This window comes from Ascaphus truei, chromosome 7 (genome assembly GCF_040206685.1).
Source record: "Ascaphus truei isolate aAscTru1 chromosome 7, aAscTru1.hap1, whole genome shotgun sequence".
Lineage (NCBI taxonomy): Eukaryota > Metazoa > Chordata > Amphibia > Anura > Ascaphidae > Ascaphus > Ascaphus truei.
Window position 1 is genome coordinate 25660359 of NC_134489.1, and position 19575 is coordinate 25679933.

Here is a 19575-nt window from a genome sequence, read left to right on the forward strand (position 1 = left end):
TCTTGTTTGCTCTTTTGCGTGGCTTCTTACTTTCTTTTCTTTTCAGCTCCTCCTCGCATGGAGCAGGAGTGCCGCCTGCTGCCTAGCCTAATTCAGTCCGAACGAGCAGATGCCTAAGAAACTCCTGTTGAAGCTGTATCCAAATAGCCTGCATAGCAAACACTGCAGCAGCAAGCAGCAAGCAGCAAGCAGCAAATGCCTTGACTTGCTGGCTTCTTGTCACAATGGCTGGCTGGCTGAAATGACCTGAACTGAAAAGCCCAGCCACTGGCTGCTTGCATGCTTGCTGCCTGAGTTTCATGGCAGCCCGGACGAGTCGGCTAGCAGAGAAAAAGTGGGCGGTTCCTATGCAAATAAGCAGACGAAGCCTGGTGCCGGAAAAAGAACTGGAAGCATGTGCCTTTTTGGCTGTTTGCTGGCCATGCGGGCCCCCCAGCAGTGTGTGCGGCTGCTTTTCTTTACTCCATAGAAAGTCTTTGGCTTTTGCATCCGTCGTCGTCGTCGCCGCCGCTGCTGCATAGACTCCCCGGGGCTGTGTCGGGAGGAGCGGAGGGACTGGAGGCAGGCCTGCTGGGGGAGGAGGCGAGCGGGCAGCCAGCGGCTCCCTCTGCCCTTCTCCCTAAAGCGTAGCGCCCCTGGCCGTCGGGCGGCGCTCAGGCGGGGGCCCATTTCTGGTTATCGCTTCTCGGCCTTTTGGCTGCGATCATTCGTAGTCAGAGGCAGCTGAGGAGAGTCCCAGCCTCTTGGCCTTGTGGCATCGGCCCTTTCGGGGGTCTTAAGCCACCTGCTGCTTTGGGGAGGTTGCGAGCTCTGAACAGCGATCATGACGGCACCTGGAGCGCGTCTGAGGAACTCGGTGAGGCTGCTTGTGGAAGAACCGGAGAGAGGAACGATACGCCTGACGCATATTGTCGAGAAGGTTCTGAAGGATGGATTCGGGCTGGAGTTGGAGAAAATTTTTTGCCTTCAAGATTTCCAGAACCAAGGTATTTACGACCTAACCTTCATGAATAACGCCGATTGCATGAACTTCTATGCGAAAAGCCAAGAGAGAATGCATTGGGAAATGTTGCATGGAATAAAAGTGATCCCGAGTTTTATGCTTGAAGAAAAGCCCGTAACAGTACATATGTACAACCCCTATGTCAGACAGGAGCAGATTGAACTTTTTCTTATGAAGTACTGCTCCTCAGTAAGGGGAGGGCAACAACTTACAAACTATTACCAGATATTCAATGGGAAAAGGAGATTCTGGGTAAGGTTCAGAGAAGACCCGGAAGGTGTGGGGGGAGTGATGCAGCCCCCGAGCAATTTCAGTATTGGAGGAAACAGGGGGTTCTTGATGTACCCTGGGCAACCACTGTACTGCAGACGGTGTTACAAGTATGGTCATACTATGGACAGTTGCCCCAAAACAGGACAATGCTGCAGGAATTGTGAAGAGGAAGGGCACACCGCCGGAGAGTGTGTAGTGCCAAAGCGATGTGACAAGTGTGGAGAAAGAGGTCACCTACAAAGAGCTTGCCCCCAAAAAATGAGCTACGCTCAAACCCTACGAGCAGAGGGAGGGGTGACTGAGGTGGAAAGACCCGAGACGGCCGAAGGGAAAACAGAGGTGCGAAAGCCCGAACCGGAGGAAAATCAACTGGTGGAGATAGAGGAAACACCCCCTAGGGGGAAGGCTACAGAGCAGTTTCAGGAAAAAGAAGAAATGCTGGGAGAGTTTTTTGGAAACATGGTGCAGGAGAGGGAGGGGGCTGTGGAAATTAAAACTTGGGGAGAGGAGGAATACACCTCTGAAGAGGTGGAAGAAATGGATTATCACCAGGTGGACTCCAAAAAACGCAATAAAAGGAAAATAGTCCATGCCGAGGTACATGGTGTGCAAACAAAATCCAGATTTGAACCCCTGCGGGAGATCGACGAAAGAGAGGATGTGATACTAAGCCCCAGTCAAGTTATAGAGGACGTATCGAGCCCTGAAGGAGTAAGCGACACAATGGCGGAGATTGGAGAGGACGTGTCTTCCCCGCCATCGGTTTTGAACTTTCTAGAGACGGGGAATGTTTCAAACCTGCAGGACGTGTCAGGTATGAGGAAGGATGGGAAGGGCTGACCAAAAAAAAAAAAAAAAAAAAAAAACTATGCCCCAGATGTGTGCTCTTTTTGCACTAGAAAGACTTGATGGAAAGAGAGGATAATGGGTTAAAAAAAAAAATACAAGGGAAAAAAAAAAATGTGTGAGTACCCATGAGAAGAACGAATTAATATGGACTAGGAAAAAAAAAAAATGAAAAAATTATGTTTTCTATTGCGTCTATTAATGTGCGTAGCATAGGGTCAGCGACGCGTAGAGCGGCAGTTTTAGATTATATAAGCACCCTTAAAGGAGATATCATATGCTTGCAAGAGTGCGGGCTGGAAGAACCTCCCAAAAACCAGGGGTGGAAAAAGGGTCTGGCAGTATGGTCAGGAAGCAGTAGTTGTAAAAACTCGGGTATAGGGGTGCTGATCAAAAACCCTAAGATAAATATAGTAAGAGTAATAGAGATCGAGCCGGGTCGGCTAATTTTAGTTTTTTTTGAAGCAGAGGGTTATCATTTTCGCTTATTCAATATTTATGCTTCCCCGCATAGAGGGGAGAGAAAGGATTTGTTGAAGAAACTTAGTTTGTATCTCCCTGGAACAGACCCGACGATAGTAGTGGGAGATTTTAATTGCATTATAGATAGCAAGGATAGAGAAGGAGCAGGGGAGAGTGGAGGCTTAGATAGTACGGGGAGACTATTGGGGAAAATAATAGAGGATTTTGGCCTAATAGACAATGGGAAGAGGTATATCAAAGGGGATGATAGATTTACTTGGTATAGCGACAAGGGCACAATTAGGTCTAGGATAGATTTTCTTTTGACAAAGGATGTGGAAATCACTACAGTAGAACATAAGAAAGTGGCCTTCTCAGACCACGTATGGATCAGGGGGGAGTTTGGTGTGAATGAGAAGGGAAGGGGTGGAAAGTTCATATGGAAGCTGAATGTGGAGTTGTTAGAAGATGAAAACGTGAGGAAAAGGTATGAATGGATGTATAGAAAACTGAAACAGAGAAAGAGTGAGTATGAGGATGTGGGGGAATGGTGGGAAATGGTCAAAAAAGAAACAAAGGTGTTTTTTATTAAAAGAGGATGTGAAAGGATGAGGAGGAAGAGAGAGGAGTATGAGATTTGGCACTATAGGCTTAATTATCTATATAAGATGAGGAACTTAGGGTATAAAGTGGGGGAGGAAATTGAAGAAGCAAGGAGGAAAATTAAAAGTATGCTGGAGGAAAGGGGAAAAAAAATAATATTCCAGTCAAAAGTAGAGCAAGTGGAAAAGGGGGAGAAATGCACAAGGTTCTTTTTCAAAAAGGTGTATTCGGCAAGGGAAAGAATGAAGAGTGTAAAAAATAGGAACGGAATGGAGGTGGAAGGGAAAGCAGAGATGTTGGAGGTGGTGGAAAGTTTTTATCAGGATCTGTATGAAGAGAAAAAAAGAGATGCAGGATTCGAGAAGGAAGTTTTAAATGCTCTAGAAAGAAGGTTAGATAGAGGAGACCAGGAATTTCTGAATAGAGAAATTAATATAAAAGAATTGGAAGAAGCAATGCAGGAAGGGGGAAAAAATAAAACCCCAGGGAGCGATGGGCTCCCATATGAATATTACAAGACCTTTTGGGAAATAATTAAAGAAGATTTTGGAGTGGTAAGTCAGACAGTCCTGGGACACCAGGAGTTACCTGATACAATGAGAGAAGGAATTGTGACGCTGATTTTCAAAAAAGGTGATAAAAAGGAGCTAAAAAATTGGCGTCCGATAACGCTATTGAATAGCGATTATAAGATCATAGCCAAAACCTTGGCTAACAGAATGAAGAAAATTATAGAACGAGTGATTGGGGAAGAGCAGGTGTGTGGAATCCCGGGAAGACAAATAGGGGAAAACCTAGTGTTGTTGAGAGATGTAATAGCAGACAGTGAAAGCAGAAAACAACCGCTAGTAATAACAACGTTAGATTTTGAAAAGGCATTCGATAGGGTGTCTCATGTGTTTCTTTTTAAGGTGCTAAGAAGAATGGGTATACCTGAACAGTTTTTAAAGTATATAAGTTTATTATACAAAAATGTAGTATGTAAAATACAAGTGAACGCGAACCTGACAAGGGAGATACGAGTAGGGTCAGGAGTTAGACAGGGCTGCCCTTTCTCGCCGTTGGCCTTTATATGCGCCTTGGAGCCCTTAATTCAATTAATTAAAAAAGATAAAGTTATAAAAGGGGCAGAAATTCCGGGGAGTAACGGAAAAGGGGTCAAAATACTGGCATATATGGACGATGTGACCCTGATATGTAGGTCTAGTGTAGCGTTAAAAAGAGCTCTGTTTAAAACTGAATTCTTCTGTCAAGCGTCGGCTTTTAAATTGAATAAAGATAAAAGCTTTGCAAAAACCTTTGGGAAAATGGAAGGTTTAAGGGAAGCCCAAATCCCAATGGAAGAAGGAGCACTCGAGGTTCTGGGATTAAAATTTAATAAGGGGTTAGATGGGGTAGAAAGTTGGACAGACTTAGAAATAAAGGTTAAAAATAAAATAAGTATATGGGCTTTAAGAGTACTAACCATGGAAGGCAGGTTGCTAATTATAAAAAATGTGTTATTGCCAAGTATACTCTATGTGGGACTGGTGTTTCCACCAAAAAATGTTTGGATTAAAAAACTAGCGCGGTTAATATGTACTTTCTTTTGGGGATCTCAGGCAGAGAAACTCACCAGAGAAAGAGTGTACAAAGACAGGACAAAGGGGGGTAAAGGACTCCCGGATGTGGAAGTGTACATTTTTATAAAGTACATCAGTTTTTACCTTAGCCGAGTGAACAAAGGTGAATATTTGTTTACAAGTTGTATAAATTATAATCTGAGTGGAATGTTGAGAAGAAGGTGGAATGTAAGGCCGGACTTAAGAAAACCGGTGTGTTTTCAGCCATCAGAGTTCTATACGATTATAGAGGATTATATAAAGAAATATAGGCTAAGTGATATTAGATTAGAAGAATGGAAAGAAAGTAAGAAAGTAGTGAAAATACTTAAAGATAGAGAAGTTATGGAAGTGATGGGTGGTGTGACTGATGAACAAATGAAGAGAGTGTGGAAAAATGTGAATGAAGAGAGTTTGACGAATAAACAGAAAGATATTGCATGGATGAGTGTTTGGAGAGTGTTGCCGGTACGAGAGTTCCAAAAAAGAAGAGACATGGCGGTAACAGACAGATGTCCGAGAGCAGATTGTGGAGACATTGAAAGTGTTGTACATATTTTTTGGAACTGTGCATATGCACGGAGGATATGGAAAAAAATGGGACCAATGTTCAAGGAGGTGGCTTATGTAAAAACGTTGGAATACAATAAAATGATGTATGGGCTAGGGGTAAGTGGGAGGGAGAGAGGGAGGTTGGTATGGAGAATGGTAAATTGTGTTAAAGAGGTACTCTGGAATGTGAGAAACATACTGATGATAAAAAAAGAAGAAGTTAAGATAGAAGAATGTGTAAAGTTAATTTTGTGTAAAATGTTTACATATTATCTGGTGGATAAAAAAGAAAGTGAAGAGATGGCACGAGTATGGAAACTAGAGAAATGGAATGAGTTGATTAGATGAAAGTAGGGACTAGTTTTTTTTCCTGTGATAAAAGAGAGCGCTGGTATAAAGATGTTTTTTTGTGTGCATATAAATGGGTTTTTATAAAAAAAAAAAAAAAAAAAAAAAAAAAAAAATAAAAAGGGTGGGTGCAACCATCTTGAAATAGAAGAGTAAATAAGGTATGCTTTTACGGTAAGGAGAAGATTAGATAAGAAGTATGGATAAGATATAGTACGAATGGCACAAAAGTGGCCGGTTCCTTTGGGTCCTTAACGTGGAACATCGGGGAGTAGAGGAGGGCCGGTGTTCCACTCTGCAGCGGAGACTGCAGGGTAAAAGCATATTGACTGAATGGTCCTTAAGGGAAAGTTTAAAGAGTGGTTAAGAATAGTGGGATAAGTAAGCTAAGAAAAGGTTCTTAAAGCCAAATAGAGAATATTTAAGTGTTGTTTTCTGTTTAATGTTCTTTTTGACTGTATTCATGTGCTAACCTTTGTGTTTTCTTTGAGAATTTCTGTATCAATTTTCCTTCTGTCGAAAAATAAAATTACTATGGAAAACAAAAAATCTGTTCTTATCAGTTTAATATCTGATACGTCCCCTATCTGGGGACCATATATTAAATGGATTTTTAGAACAGGGAGATGGAAGAAGAGCTTGCTCTGTCCACTCCACGCATTGACCTGGTATTGCAGTACCTCCAGGACCGGTGCACTTCCCTTTGGGGATATTTGGCTTGTATCAAAAAATAGAAACAAATGACTGTCTGACAGAAAAAAAACAAACATGCATTTTTGGCTCTTTCTTTTGCAAAGAAAGAAGAAGATGAAATGACGACAAAATAAAGCCTCCTTCTTTTTGCTGTGTCTTGTTTGCTCTTTTGCGTGGCTTCTTACTTTCTTTTCTTTTCAGCTCCTCCTCGCATGGAGCAGGAGTGCCGCCTGCTGCCTAGCCTAATTCAGTCCGAACGAGCAGATGCCTAAGAAACTCCTGTTGAAGCTGTATCCAAATAGCCTGCATAGCAAACACTGCAGCAGCAAGCAGCAAGCAGCAAGCAGCAAATGCCTTGACTTGCTGGCTTCTTGTCACAATGGCTGGCTGGCTGAAATGACCTGAACTGAAAAGCCCAGCCACTGGCTGCTTGCATGCTTGCTGCCTGAGTTTCATGGCAGCCCGGACGAGTCGGCTAGCAGAGAAAAAGTGGGCGGTTCCTATGCAAATAAGCAGACGAAGCCTGGTGCCGGAAAAAGAACTGGAAGCATGTGCCTTTTTGGCTGTTTGCTGGCCATGCGGGCCCCCCAGCAGTGTGTGCGGCTGCTTTTCTTTACTCCATAGAAAGTCTTTGGCTTTTGCATCCGTCGTCGTCGTCGCCGCCGCTGCTGCATAGACTCCCCGGGGCTGTGTCGGGAGGAGCGGAGGGACTGGAGGCAGGCCTGCTGGGGGAGGAGGCGAGCGGGCAGCCAGCGGCTCCCTCTGCCCTTCTCCCTAAAGCGTAGCGCCCCTGGCCGTCGGGCGGCGCTCAGGCGGGGGCCCATTTCTGGTTATCGCTTCTCGGCCTTTTGGCTCAGATCAAGTGTCTGGGCTGAGAGGTTGCTGAGACTGTACCCCCTTGGCCTTGAGTCATCGTTCCGGAAGGGACTTAAGACTCATGCTGCTATTAGGGGGGTGCGCCATCTCAGGCAGCGGGAGGTGATCAGGAGCGGACAAGGAGAGAGAGAGATGGTGAAGGGCCGGCGCCTTGGCCTTGGGGGATCGTCCTAACAGACTTAACCCCCTTGCTGCTATAAGGGTGCCGCTCCGGATCCAATGACGTGATTGGCGGACGAGGACGAGAAGAGAGAGAGATGGTGAAGGGCCGTCGCCTTGGCCTGGAGGGATCGTCCTGAAAAGACTTAACCCTCCTGCAGCTATTGGGGCGACGCACCGGATCCTGTGGAGACGAGGATAAAGATGGCGGATGGTGCAAATGCCAAGAACTGCATTCGTTTGCAGGTGGAAGAGACCAAGCGAGCCAGAGTGGACATACGATATATCGTGAAGGAGGTCGTGAGAAAGCTACTTGGTGTGGATGATGGAGAAATTTATTGTCTGCAGGAGTTCCCAAAGCAGGGAGTCTTTGACCTGACTTTTGCGGAGGAGGAGTTCTGCTGGACGGCTTTCGAGAGATGCAAGGCAGTTGCAAGTGACCTGAGGATGCTGGGAATTGAAGTTTTGCCCAGATTTTTGCAAGAGGAGAGACCAGTAATTGTGCAGATGTACAATGTATATGCGAAGAAGGAGGACATTGGGTGCTTTTTGAGTCGATACTGTCTAATGGTCAGAGATGGTGGTGAATTGAAGAACTGTTTTGGAATGTTCAATGGGAAGAGACGTTTCTGGGTCCGGTTTAGGCCAGACCCAAAGTGTGTAGGGGGAGTCATGCACCCCCCGGCGAACTTTTGCATTGGCAGAGATAGGGGTGTTCTGTGTTACCCCGGACAGCCTTATGGTTTGATATGCCGCAATTGTAGCAAGAAGGGACATGTTGCAGCTAAATGTACAGACCAGAAAAGATGTGATTTATGTGGAGAATACGGACATTTGGCGAAGAAATGCCCTGAGAGAGCCGAGTTGAAGATACTAAAGACTTTTGGGAGTTCATATGAACAATTGAGTGACTCTGAAATGTGTTTTGATTTGTGTGAACAGACAGATATGGGAGAAAGAGAGAAGGACAGTGTGGAGGAGGAGGAGGAGGGAAGTTTGAAACGACAAGAAAGAGTTTCTAGGAAAGAACAGAGTCAGCAAAATAGTGAAGAGGTGGAAGAACTGTTAGGTGTAAGTAAGAGTGAGTGTGAGGGTAATGGACAGGATAGAGGGTATGTTAGTGAGGATGGAAAGGGAAATGAAGAGGGAAGCGTGAAGGAGGAGGGGTTAGGAAAGTCATGTGTAGCGCCGGTTTCGTCAGAGAGTGTTCCTGGGAAAGGAGAGTTGGGGGACAAGCACTTAAATGTAAAAGTTGAAGTTATCAGTGTGCAGGAGGTAGAGAGTGAGACTGAGGATGGTATACAAGAGAATGGGGAGGAGGGTGGGCAGGAAAGGGGGAAGGAGAATGAGGTGGGAGAGGAAGAGAGTGTGTCGGTGGAGGAGGAGGAGGAAGAGAGTGTGTCGGTGGAGGAGGAGGAGAGTGTGTCTGTGAAGGAGGAAGAGAGTGTGTTGGTGGAGGAGGAAGAGAGTGTAGAATACAGTGGAAGCCAAGAGGATGAGGAGAGTAAGGGAGATTGGGAAAGGGTGCCTTTTGAGGAAAAAAGGGGAAGAATTGAAAAGGTGTTTCAGCAGGCATTAGGACAGGCAGAGTTATGGGTTTATATTTGTAGTGAAAAGCAATTGAGAAATGCAATAGAGGATGTATATTGTCATTTTTTTTATAAAGCAGATTAGTAGTAGAAAAAAGATGTTAAGAAAGTATTATACGAGTGTATAAATGGTAATTAGGTTAGGCAAAGGGGAGAGTTTTCTCAGGGGAAGAGATGGAAGAAGTTTTGGAGTTGGGGGGGGATTGTAAATGGGGAGGAAGAAATGTGAAGGTCTGATTAGAATGTATTTTGAAGAAGTGTGTTGAAATATAGAGAGGAAAATGGGAATGTTTAAGTGGAAACAGTATGAACAAGAGGATAAAAAGAAGTAGGAGGATTTGTTATCTGAGGGAATAGAATGTAAAATTGTGCACATGAAAAGTGAATTAATGTATAAATAGGTTTGGTTTTTGAAATAGAAGAATGTTAGCAAAATATTGCAATAGAGTTTGTTGTAATGAATAATGTGGGTGGTTTTTTTGTAAAATGTAGTAGTGGTTGAAAAGTTTTTTTTATCTGATGGGTATGTAAATTTTGTTTTTTGTAAAGTGTGAAGGGTTTGGTGAAGTAACCGAGATAATTTTGGTAGTAGGAATTATGAAGGTATTTTCGGAAAGTGTTAAGTTGTTTGCTTGTATAAAATGTATTATTTGTATTGAAGTTTGAAAAAACATTCAAATGTTGTTAATTTATCTCTGTGTTAATAAACACAAATAAAACAAAATCTGTTCTTATCAGTTTAATATCTGATACGTCCCCTATCTGGGGACCATATATTAAATGGATTTTTAGAACAGGGAGATGGAAGAAGAGCTTGCTCTGTCCACTCCACGCATTGACCTGGTATTGCAGTACCTCCAGGACCGGTGCACTTCCCTTTGGGGATATTTGGCTTGTATCAAAAAATAGAAACAAATGACTGTCTGACAGAAAAAAAACAAACATGCATTTTTGGCTCTTTCTTTTGCAAAGAAAGAAGAAGATGAAATGACGACAAAATAAAGCCTCCTTCTTTTTGCTGTGTCTTGTTTGCTCTTTTGCGTGGCTTCTTACTTTCTTTTCTTTTCAGCTCCTCCTCGCATGGAGCAGGAGTGCCGCCTGCTGCCTAGCCTAATTCAGTCCGAACGAGCAGATGCCTAAGAAACTCCTGTTGAAGCTGTATCCAAATAGCCTGCATAGCAAACACTGCAGCAGCAAGCAGCAAGCAGCAAGCAGCAAATGCCTTGACTTGCTGGCTTCTTGTCACAATGGCTGGCTGGCTGAAATGACCTGAACTGAAAAGCCCAGCCACTGGCTGCTTGCATGCTTGCTGCCTGAGTTTCATGGCAGCCCGGACGAGTCGGCTAGCAGAGAAAAAGTGGGCGGTTCCTATGCAAATAAGCAGACGAAGCCTGGTGCCGGAAAAAGAACTGGAAGCATGTGCCTTTTTGGCTGTTTGCTGGCCATGCGGGCCCCCCAGCAGTGTGTGCGGCTGCTTTTCTTTACTCCATAGAAAGTCTTTGGCTTTTGCATCCGTCGTCGTCGTCGCCGCCGCTGCTGCATAGACTCCCCGGGGCTGTGTCGGGAGGAGCGGAGGGACTGGAGGCAGGCCTGCTGGGGGAGGAGGCGAGCGGGCAGCCAGCGGCTCCCTCTGCCCTTCTCCCTAAAGCGTAGCGCCCCTGGCCGTCGGGCGGCGCTCAGGCGGGGGCCCATTTCTGGTTATCGCTTCTCGGCCTTTTGGCTAAGATCAAGTGTAGTATCTGTTCTTATCAGTTTAATATCTGATACGTCCCCTATCTGGGGACCATATATTAAATGGATTTTTAGAACAGGGAGATGGAAGAAGAGCTTGCTCTGTCCACTCCACGCATTGACCTGGTATTGCAGTACCTCCAGGACCGGTGCACTTCCCTTTGGGGATATTTGGCTTGTATCAAAAAATAGAAACAAATGACTGTCTGACAGAAAAAAAACAAACATGCATTTTTGGCTCTTTCTTTTGCAAAGAAAGAAGAAGATGAAATGACGACAAAATAAAGCCTCCTTCTTTTTGCTGTGTCTTGTTTGCTCTTTTGCGTGGCTTCTTACTTTCTTTTCTTTTCAGCTCCTCCTCGCATGGAGCAGGAGTGCCGCCTGCTGCCTAGCCTAATTCAGTCCGAACGAGCAGATGCCTAAGAAACTCCTGTTGAAGCTGTATCCAAATAGCCTGCATAGCAAACACTGCAGCAGCAAGCAGCAAGCAGCAAGCAGCAAGCAGCAAATGCCTTGACTTGCTGGCTTCTTGTCACAATGGCTGGCTGGCTGAAATGACCTGAACTGAAAAGCCCAGCCACTGGCTGCTTGCATGCTTGCTGCCTGAGTTTCATGGCAGCCCGGACGAGTCGGCTAGCAGAGAAAAAGTGGGCGGTTCCTATGCAAATAAGCAGACGAAGCCTGGTGCCGGAAAAAGAACTGGAAGCATGTGCCTTTTTGGCTGTTTGCTGGCCATGCGGGCCCCCCAGCAGTGTGTGCGGCTGCTTTTCTTTACTCCATAGAAAGTCTTTGGCTTTTGCATCCGTCGTCGTCGTCGCCGCCGCTGCTGCATAGACTCCCCGGGGCTGTGTCGGGAGGAGCGGAGGGACTGGAGGCAGGCCTGCTGGGGGAGGAGGCGAGCGGGCAGCCAGCGGCTCCCTCTGCCCTTCTCCCTAAAGCGTAGCGCCCCTGGCCGTCGGGCGGCGCTCAGGCGGGGGCCCATTTCTGGTTATCGCTTCTCGGCCTTTTGGCTAAGATCAAGTGTAGTATCTGTTCTTATCAGTTTAATATCTGATACGTCCCCTATCTGGGGACCATATATTAAATGGATTTTTAGAACAGGGAGATGGAAGAAGAGCTTGCTCTGTCCACTCCACGCATTGACCTGGTATTGCAGTACCTCCAGGACCGGTGCACTTCCCTTTGGGGATATTTGGCTTGTATCAAAAAATAGAAACAAATGACTGTCTGACAGAAAAAAAACAAACATGCATTTTTGGCTCTTTCTTTTGCAAAGAAAGAAGAAGATGAAATGACGACAAAATAAAGCCTCCTTCTTTTTGCTGTGTCTTGTTTGCTCTTTTGCGTGGCTTCTTACTTTCTTTTCTTTTCAGCTCCTCCTCGCATGGAGCAGGAGTGCCGCCTGCTGCCTAGCCTAATTCAGTCCGAACGAGCAGATGCCTAAGAAACTCCTGTTGAAGCTGTATCCAAATAGCCTGCATAGCAAACACTGCAGCAGCAAGCAGCAAGCAGCAAGCAGCAAATGCCTTGACTTGCTGGCTTCTTGTCACAATGGCTGGCTGGCTGAAATGACCTGAACTGAAAAGCCCAGCCACTGGCTGCTTGCATGCTTGCTGCCTGAGTTTCATGGCAGCCCGGACGAGTCGGCTAGCAGAGAAAAAGTGGGCGGTTCCTATGCAAATAAGCAGACGAAGCCTGGTGCCGGAAAAAGAACTGGAAGCATGTGCCTTTTTGGCTGTTTGCTGGCCATGCGGGCCCCCCAGCAGTGTGTGCGGCTGCTTTTCTTTACTCCATAGAAAGTCTTTGGCTTTTGCATCCGTCGTCGTCGTCGCCGCCGCTGCTGCATAGACTCCCCGGGGCTGTGTCGGGAGGAGCGGAGGGACTGGAGGCAGGCCTGCTGGGGGAGGAGGCGAGCGGGCAGCCAGCGGCTCCCTCTGCCCTTCTCCCTAAAGCGTAGCGCCCCTGGCCGTCGGGCGGCGCTCAGGCGGGGGCCCATTTCTGGTTATCGCTTCTCGGCCTTTTGGCTAAGATCAAGTGTAGTATCTGTTCTTATCAGTTTAATATCTGATACGTCCCCTATCTGGGGACCATATATTAAATGGATTTTTAGAACAGGGAGATGGAAGAAGAGCTTGCTCTGTCCACTCCACGCATTGACCTGGTATTGCAGTACCTCCAGGACCGGTGCACTTCCCTTTGGGGATATTTGGCTTGTATCAAAAAATAGAAACAAATGACTGTCTGACAGAAAAAAAACAAACATGCATTTTTGGCTCTTTCTTTTGCAAAGAAAGAAGAAGATGAAATGACGACAAAATAAAGCCTCCTTCTTTTTGCTGTGTCTTGTTTGCTCTTTTGCGTGGCTTCTTACTTTCTTTTCTTTTCAGCTCCTCCTCGCATGGAGCAGGAGTGCCGCCTGCTGCCTAGCCTAATTCAGTCCGAACGAGCAGATGCCTAAGAAACTCCTGTTGAAGCTGTATCCAAATAGCCTGCATAGCAAACACTGCAGCAGCAAGCAGCAAGCAGCAAGCAGCAAATGCCTTGACTTGCTGGCTTCTTGTCACAATGGCTGGCTGGCTGAAATGACCTGAACTGAAAAGCCCAGCCACTGGCTGCTTGCATGCTTGCTGCCTGAGTTTCATGGCAGCCCGGACGAGTCGGCTAGCAGAGAAAAAGTGGGCGGTTCCTATGCAAATAAGCAGACGAAGCCTGGTGCCGGAAAAAGAACTGGAAGCATGTGCCTTTTTGGCTGTTTGCTGGCCATGCGGGCCCCCCAGCAGTGTGTGCGGCTGCTTTTCTTTACTCCATAGAAAGTCTTTGGCTTTTGCATCCGTCGTCGTCGTCGCCGCCGCTGCTGCATAGACTCCCCGGGGCTGTGTCGGGAGGAGCGGAGGGACTGGAGGCAGGCCTGCTGGGGGAGGAGGCGAGCGGGCAGCCAGCGGCTCCCTCTGCCCTTCTCCCTAAAGCGTAGCGCCCCTGGCCGTCGGGCGGCGCTCAGGCGGGGGCCCATTTCTGGTTATCGCTTCTCGGCCTTTTGGCTAAGACCAAGTGTCTGAAACCAGAAGGCCATCAGAGAGAGGGAAGGGCCGGCACCTTTGCCTTGTGACATCGCCCCCGGGCTTAAGTCACATGCTGCTTTCGGGGTGCCGCACCTAAGCTCTTCGGGAAGGCGAGGACGCCAACGATGGCTGCGGGAGCGAGCCTAAGGAACACGCTGCGGTTCCAAGTCGTGGAGACGGAGAGAGATCGAGTGGGGCTTACCTTCTTCGTGGAGAAGGTGCTGAGAGAGATCGTGGGTCTGGATGCGGCAAGGATCTTCTGTTTGCAAGATTTCCCGAGGCAAGGAATATTCGACCTGACCCTTTGCGAAGAAAGTGACTGCCTGAACGTCTTACAGAGATGCAAGGAGGCTGCAAGAGAGCCCAATTTGCGGGGGATCAGCATTGCACCAAGCTACATGATGGATGAGAGATCGGTTGTTGTTCACATGTACAACCCGTACATATTTAAGGAAGATATCATCCTCTTTTTGAAGAGATACTGTACGGTGGTAAGAGGAGGCATTGAGATGAAGAACCCGTACAACATGTTCAATGCCAAAAGGCGGTTCTGGGTGCGCTTCAGGCCGGATGCATCGTGTGTTGGAGGCGTAATGCACCCCCCGGCTAGTTTCAGCATCGGTGGAAACAGGGGTTTCCTCAATTACCCTGGACAACCAACCTATTGTAGGAACTGCTTCAAATATGGTCACACAAAGGCCGACTGCGAGAAAATAGGGGCAGTGTGCCGTAATTGTGGAGAGGAGGGACATATGGCATCCCACTGTAGTGTTCCTAAGAAATGTGACTTATGTGGGGAAGGAGGTCATCTTTTCCGCCAGTGCCCGCAGAAAAGCTATGCACGGGCGGCGAGGGGGGGAACGGATATGAAGGACACTTTCCAAAAGGAAGGAATGGACAGTACTTGGGCGGGACAGCCAACGGAGACCCAAATGAGGGAGGAAGAGCTTTTTGTAGAAGCAATAGCCCGAAGATTTGATGTGGGGGGGGGAGATGGGCTGGGAGTCCTCACCCAGGGGTCAGTAACAGATCTTTTGGGGGCGACGCAGCCGGGCTGGGGGGATCAAATGGAGGTACAGGAGGTGCAGAGTGTGGGGGTGTTGACCCAGGAAGAGCAGGGAGAGAGAATGGATGTAACTGTGGGGGAAAAAAAACCCCAAAAACGTAAGCAAGAGGTAGAGGTAACGGAGGGTAGACAAGTAGAGATAAGGGGGGAGGGACCAAGAGAGAAAATAGAGAAAACGCCCGAAGGGGAAGCTGGTGAAGTGAGAAGACAGGAGGTTTTAACAGAGAAAATGGAAGTGTTTCAGAATGCAGTTGGAGATGTGTATTTTTGGGTGGGGGTGTTTAGAAAACAACATGTTGGGAGTAATGATGCTCAAATTTTAGAGAGACTAGATAAATTGATGTGTCAAAGAAAAAACATGTCTAAAGAGGAGTATGAGCAAAGTAAAAAAGAAAATGTACAGTGGTTGGAAATAAGAGATGGGAAAAGAGTATACAGAGGGAAAGAGGGGGAAGAGTGGATGGAATTTGAGCAAGATATGGGAATTTGTGAGGGGGAGGAAACTTGTGACCTAGGGAGCTCTCCAGAAGTAACAATAGTGGAAGAAACCCTGGAAGATCGTTGTGTGTATCCAGCCATATTTAAAATGGAAAGTCAGGAAGAAATAGGAACAAGTGTAAAAGAGAAGGAGGGGGAAGTGAACCCCCCTATAGGAAGCGAAAGCAGAGGAATACAAATAGAGGAAGAGAATAAACCTTGGGAGATTGTAGAAAAGAAAGGAAAGGGAAAGGATAAAAAAATCGGATATGTTGTGAGTATAGAAGAAAGAGAGGAGCAGGGAAAGTTAAGAGCGTTAGGGAAAACATGGACATATGAGGATTGTTGTGACTATTGGGGGGAGAAATATAAGCAGCACTTGGATAAATGGATAAGAAATAAGATAGGAAAAGAAAGAAAGGATATTTCGGAGAAAAGCAGAGCAAAAGCAAAAGCAGCTGAGCATGCTGTAAATAAAGAGCTAGAAAATTGTGAAAAAGTGGTGGAGAATAGACAGAGGGAAAGAATTATATCGGACTCAGAAAGCAATAGTGAGGAAGAAGAGCAGAGTGAGCAGGGTGAGTATGACAAAGAGGAGAACCTAAGAAAAGTGGGGGGGACAAGTAGGAGTGAAAGTGAGGAAGGGAGTTCGAAAAAGATGGAGGCTATAGAGACAGAGACTCCCTCTTTGGGAAGTAAAAGTGGGAAGGTTGGTTTGGGTGAGGGTACAAAGCAGGGAGCGGTAAAAGCAATGGAAATGAGAGACAGCCAGAAGAAGATAGAACAGAAAGAAAAAACCAGTATAGTGGCAAATAAAGAAGACACAATGCGGAGGAATTTGGAGGAGAAAAAAAAGGAGTTTGAGGAGAAAGTAGGAGAAATAGACCTATGGTATGACCTTTTTCGGAAGGCGTACCCTTATAGGGGAATAGAGGGTACCACTAAAGAGCTTGAGAGGATGATATCTCAGAAACGAGTAATGGAGCCAAAAGTTTTTGAGGCAGAAAAAGTGAGGCTTATGAAGGCTCTTAAGGAAATAATAGCAAACTTACCGGAGGATGTCAAAAAGAGACTAGGTATATATATTGAATAAGATGTGAGGAATATTTGATAACTGATGGAATAAGGATGTTTTCTCTGATATGTTTAGTGGGGTATGTGTTGAAGAGATGGGGGTATAGAATATATGGGTATTATGAATTAGGTGGGTATATATAAATGTATTGGAAAGCTTAGTAGAGAAAATAGGATGCTAAGGAATTATTGTATATGTCGGAAATGTGAAATATGAGTACTTTATTAATGTATAGTATAGAAAGTTTATGGTTTGATAAATTGGATTCTGTGGAATTTTTGAGTGTTTATATCGTAATTAAATGTACACTAAATTCGAAAGGTCTGAAATAGAAAGGGATATATGTGGAATTATGGAAGGTAGGTTTGTATAAATTGTGTATATATGCTAATGTAATGTATACGGTTCTTTGTTATTTTTTGAAAAGTGAAAAAAATTGTAAAACTTTATCTTTATGTTTGAATAAAAAACTTTGAAAAACAAAAAAAAAAAAAATCTGTTCTTATCAGTTTAATATCTGATACGTCCCCTATCTGGGGACCATATATTAAATGGATTTTTAGAACAGGGAGATGGAAGAAGAGCTTGCTCTGTCCACTCCACGCATTGACCTGGTATTGCAGTACCTCCAGGACCGGTGCACTTCCCTTTGGGGATATTTGGCTTGTATCAAAAAATAGAAACAAATGACTGTCTGACAGAAAAAAAACAAACATGCATTTTTGGCTCTTTCTTTTGCAAAGAAAGAAGAAGATGAAATGACGACAAAATAAAGCCTCCTTCTTTTTGCTGTGTCTTGTTTGCTCTTTTGCGTGGCTTCTTACTTTCTTTTCTTTTCAGCTCCTCCTCGCATGGAGCAGGAGTGCCGCCTGCTGCCTAGCCTAATTCAGTCCGAACGAGCAGATGCCTAAGAAACTCCTGTTGAAGCTGTATCCAAATAGCCTGCATAGCAAACACTGCAGCAGCAAGCAGCAAGCAGCAAGCAGCAAATGCCTTGACTTGCTGGCTTCTTGTCACAATGGCTGGCTGGCTGAAATGACCTGAACTGAAAAGCCCAGCCACTGGCTGCTTGCATGCTTGCTGCCTGAGTTTCATGGCAGCCCGGACGAGTCGGCTAGCAGAGAAAAAGTGGGCGGTTCCTATGCAAATAAGCAGACGAAGCCTGGTGCCGGAAAAAGAACTGGAAGCATGTGCCTTTTTGGCTGTTTGCTGGCCATGCGGGCCCCCCAGCAGTGTGTGCGGCTGCTTTTCTTTACTCCATAGAAAGTCTTTGGCTTTTGCATCCGTCGTCGTCGTCGCCGCCGCTGCTGCATAGACTCCCCGGGGCTGTGTCGGGAGGAGCGGAGGGACTGGAGGCAGGCCTGCTGGGGGAGGAGGCGAGCGGGCAGCCAGCGGCTCCCTCTGCCCTTCTCCCTAAAGCGTAGCGCCCCTGGCCGTCGGGCGGCGCTCAGGCGGGGGCCCATTTCTGGTTATCGCTTCTCGGCCTTTTGGCTAAGATCAAGTGTAGTATCTGTTCTTATCAGTTTAATATCTGATACGTCCCCTATCTGGGGACCATATATTAAATGGATTTTTAGAACAGGGAGATGGAAGAAGAGCTTGCTCTGTCCACTCCACGCATTGACCTGGTATTGCAGTACCTCCAGGACCGGTGCACTTCCCTTTGGGGATATTTGGCTTGTATCAAAAAATAGAAACAAATGACTGTCTGACAGAAAAAAAACAAACATGCATTTTTGGCTCTTTCTTTTGCAAAGAAAGAAGAAGATGAAATGACGACAAAATAAAGCCTCCTTCTTTTTGCTGTGTCTTGTTTGCTCTTTTGCGTGGCTTCTTACTTTCTTTTCTTTTCAGCTCCTCCTCGCATGGAGCAGGAGTGCCGCCTGCTGCCTAGCCTAATTCAGTCCGAACGAGCAGATGCCTAAGAAACTCCTGTTGAAGCTGTATCCAAATAGCCTGCATAGCAAACACTGCAGCAGCAAGCAGCAAGCAGCAAGCAGCAAATGCCTTGACTTGCTGGCTTCTTGTCACAATGGCTGGCTGGCTGAAATGACCTGAACTGAAAAGCCCAGCCACTGGCTGCTTGCATGCTTGCTGCCTGAGTTTCATGGCAGCCCGGACGAGTCGGCTAGCAGAGAAAAAGTGGGCGGTTCCTATGCAAATAAGCAGACGAAGCCTGGTGCCGGAAAAAGAACTGGAAGCATGTGCCTTTTTGGCTGTTTGCTGGCCATGCGGGCCCCCCAGCAGTGTGTGCGGCTGCTTTTCTTTACTCCATAGAAAGTCTTTGGCTTTTGCATCCGTCGTCGTCGTCGCCGCCGCTGCTGCATAGACTCCCCGGGGCTGTGTCGGGAGGAGCGGAGGGACTGGAGGCAGGCCTGCTGGGGGAGGAGGCGAGCGGGCAGCCAGCGGCTCCCTCTGCCCTTCTCCCTAAAGCGTAGCGCCCCTGGCCGTCGGGCGGCGCTCAGGCGGGGGCCCATTTCTGGTTATCGCTTCTCGGCCTTTTGGCTCAGATCATTGTGTCTGAGTCAGGGGCTTAGCTGGGACTGTGCCCCCTTGGCCCTGGATCATCGCCCCTTCGGGGGCTTAAGATCCTTGCTGCTTTTGGGGGGGCACGCTATCTCGAGCGACGAGGAGTGATCGGGAGCAGAGAGAGCGAAGGGCCGGCACCTTGGCCTTGAGACATCGCCTTATCGGCTTAAGTCTCATGCTGCTTTAGGGGTGCCGCACCTAAGCCTGACAAGATGGAGACGGGTGTTCAGATGAGGAACACGCTGCGGTTGGAGGTCGCTGAGACGGAGAGAGACCGCGTGGATCTGCGCTTTATCGTGGAAGAGCTGCTCCAGAAAAAGGCAGAGTTGGATGTGAAGTGCATGCTGTGCCTGCAGGATTTCCAACGTCAAGGGATATATGACGTGACGTTTCAAGAGGATGGAGATTGCCAGAACGCCTTCGAAAGGTTAAAGAAATTGGTGTGTGAACCAGAGATGCAAGGCATCAAGCTAATTCCTAGCTTTCTGATGGGGGAAAGACCTTTAACGGTGCATATGTACAATCCCTATGTGAGAAAGGACGATATTTGGATGTTTCTGAACCAATATTGTACCATGATTAAAGGAGGAGTTGAGCTACGGAATGCATACGGGATTTATAATGGAAAAAGAA

The 19575-nt window shown here is 46.6% G+C and overlaps 6 non-coding genes and 1 pseudogene across 6 annotated transcripts; all 7 read left to right on the top strand.

Annotated features, from left to right (window-relative positions):
• Positions 1-6188: 6188 nt before the first annotated feature.
• On the top strand, positions 6189-6390 carry LOC142500799 (U2 spliceosomal RNA; annotated as a pseudogene).
• Positions 6391-9692: 3302 nt separating this feature from the next.
• On the top strand, positions 9693-9882 carry LOC142500737 (U2 spliceosomal RNA). Its single transcript, XR_012803262.1, has one exon. It is a non-coding gene; the product is annotated as a U2 spliceosomal RNA (small nuclear RNA).
• Positions 9883-10705: 823 nt separating this feature from the next.
• On the top strand, positions 10706-10896 carry LOC142500471 (U2 spliceosomal RNA). The gene has a single exon (XR_012803028.1). It is a non-coding gene; the product is annotated as a U2 spliceosomal RNA (small nuclear RNA).
• An 830-nt stretch (positions 10897-11726) lies between these two features.
• On the top strand, positions 11727-11917 carry LOC142500472 (U2 spliceosomal RNA). Its single transcript, XR_012803029.1, has one exon. It is a non-coding gene; the product is annotated as a U2 spliceosomal RNA (small nuclear RNA).
• Positions 11918-12740: 823 nt separating this feature from the next.
• On the top strand, positions 12741-12931 carry LOC142500473 (U2 spliceosomal RNA). Its single transcript, XR_012803030.1, has one exon. It is a non-coding gene; the product is annotated as a U2 spliceosomal RNA (small nuclear RNA).
• A 3930-nt stretch (positions 12932-16861) lies between these two features.
• Positions 16862-17061, top strand: LOC142500140 (U2 spliceosomal RNA). Its single transcript, XR_012802824.1, has one exon. It is a non-coding gene; the product is annotated as a U2 spliceosomal RNA (small nuclear RNA).
• Positions 17062-17884: 823 nt separating this feature from the next.
• LOC142500474 (U2 spliceosomal RNA) lies at positions 17885-18075 on the top strand. The gene has a single exon (XR_012803031.1). It is a non-coding gene; the product is annotated as a U2 spliceosomal RNA (small nuclear RNA).
• The last annotated feature ends 1500 nt before the right edge of the window (positions 18076-19575 follow it).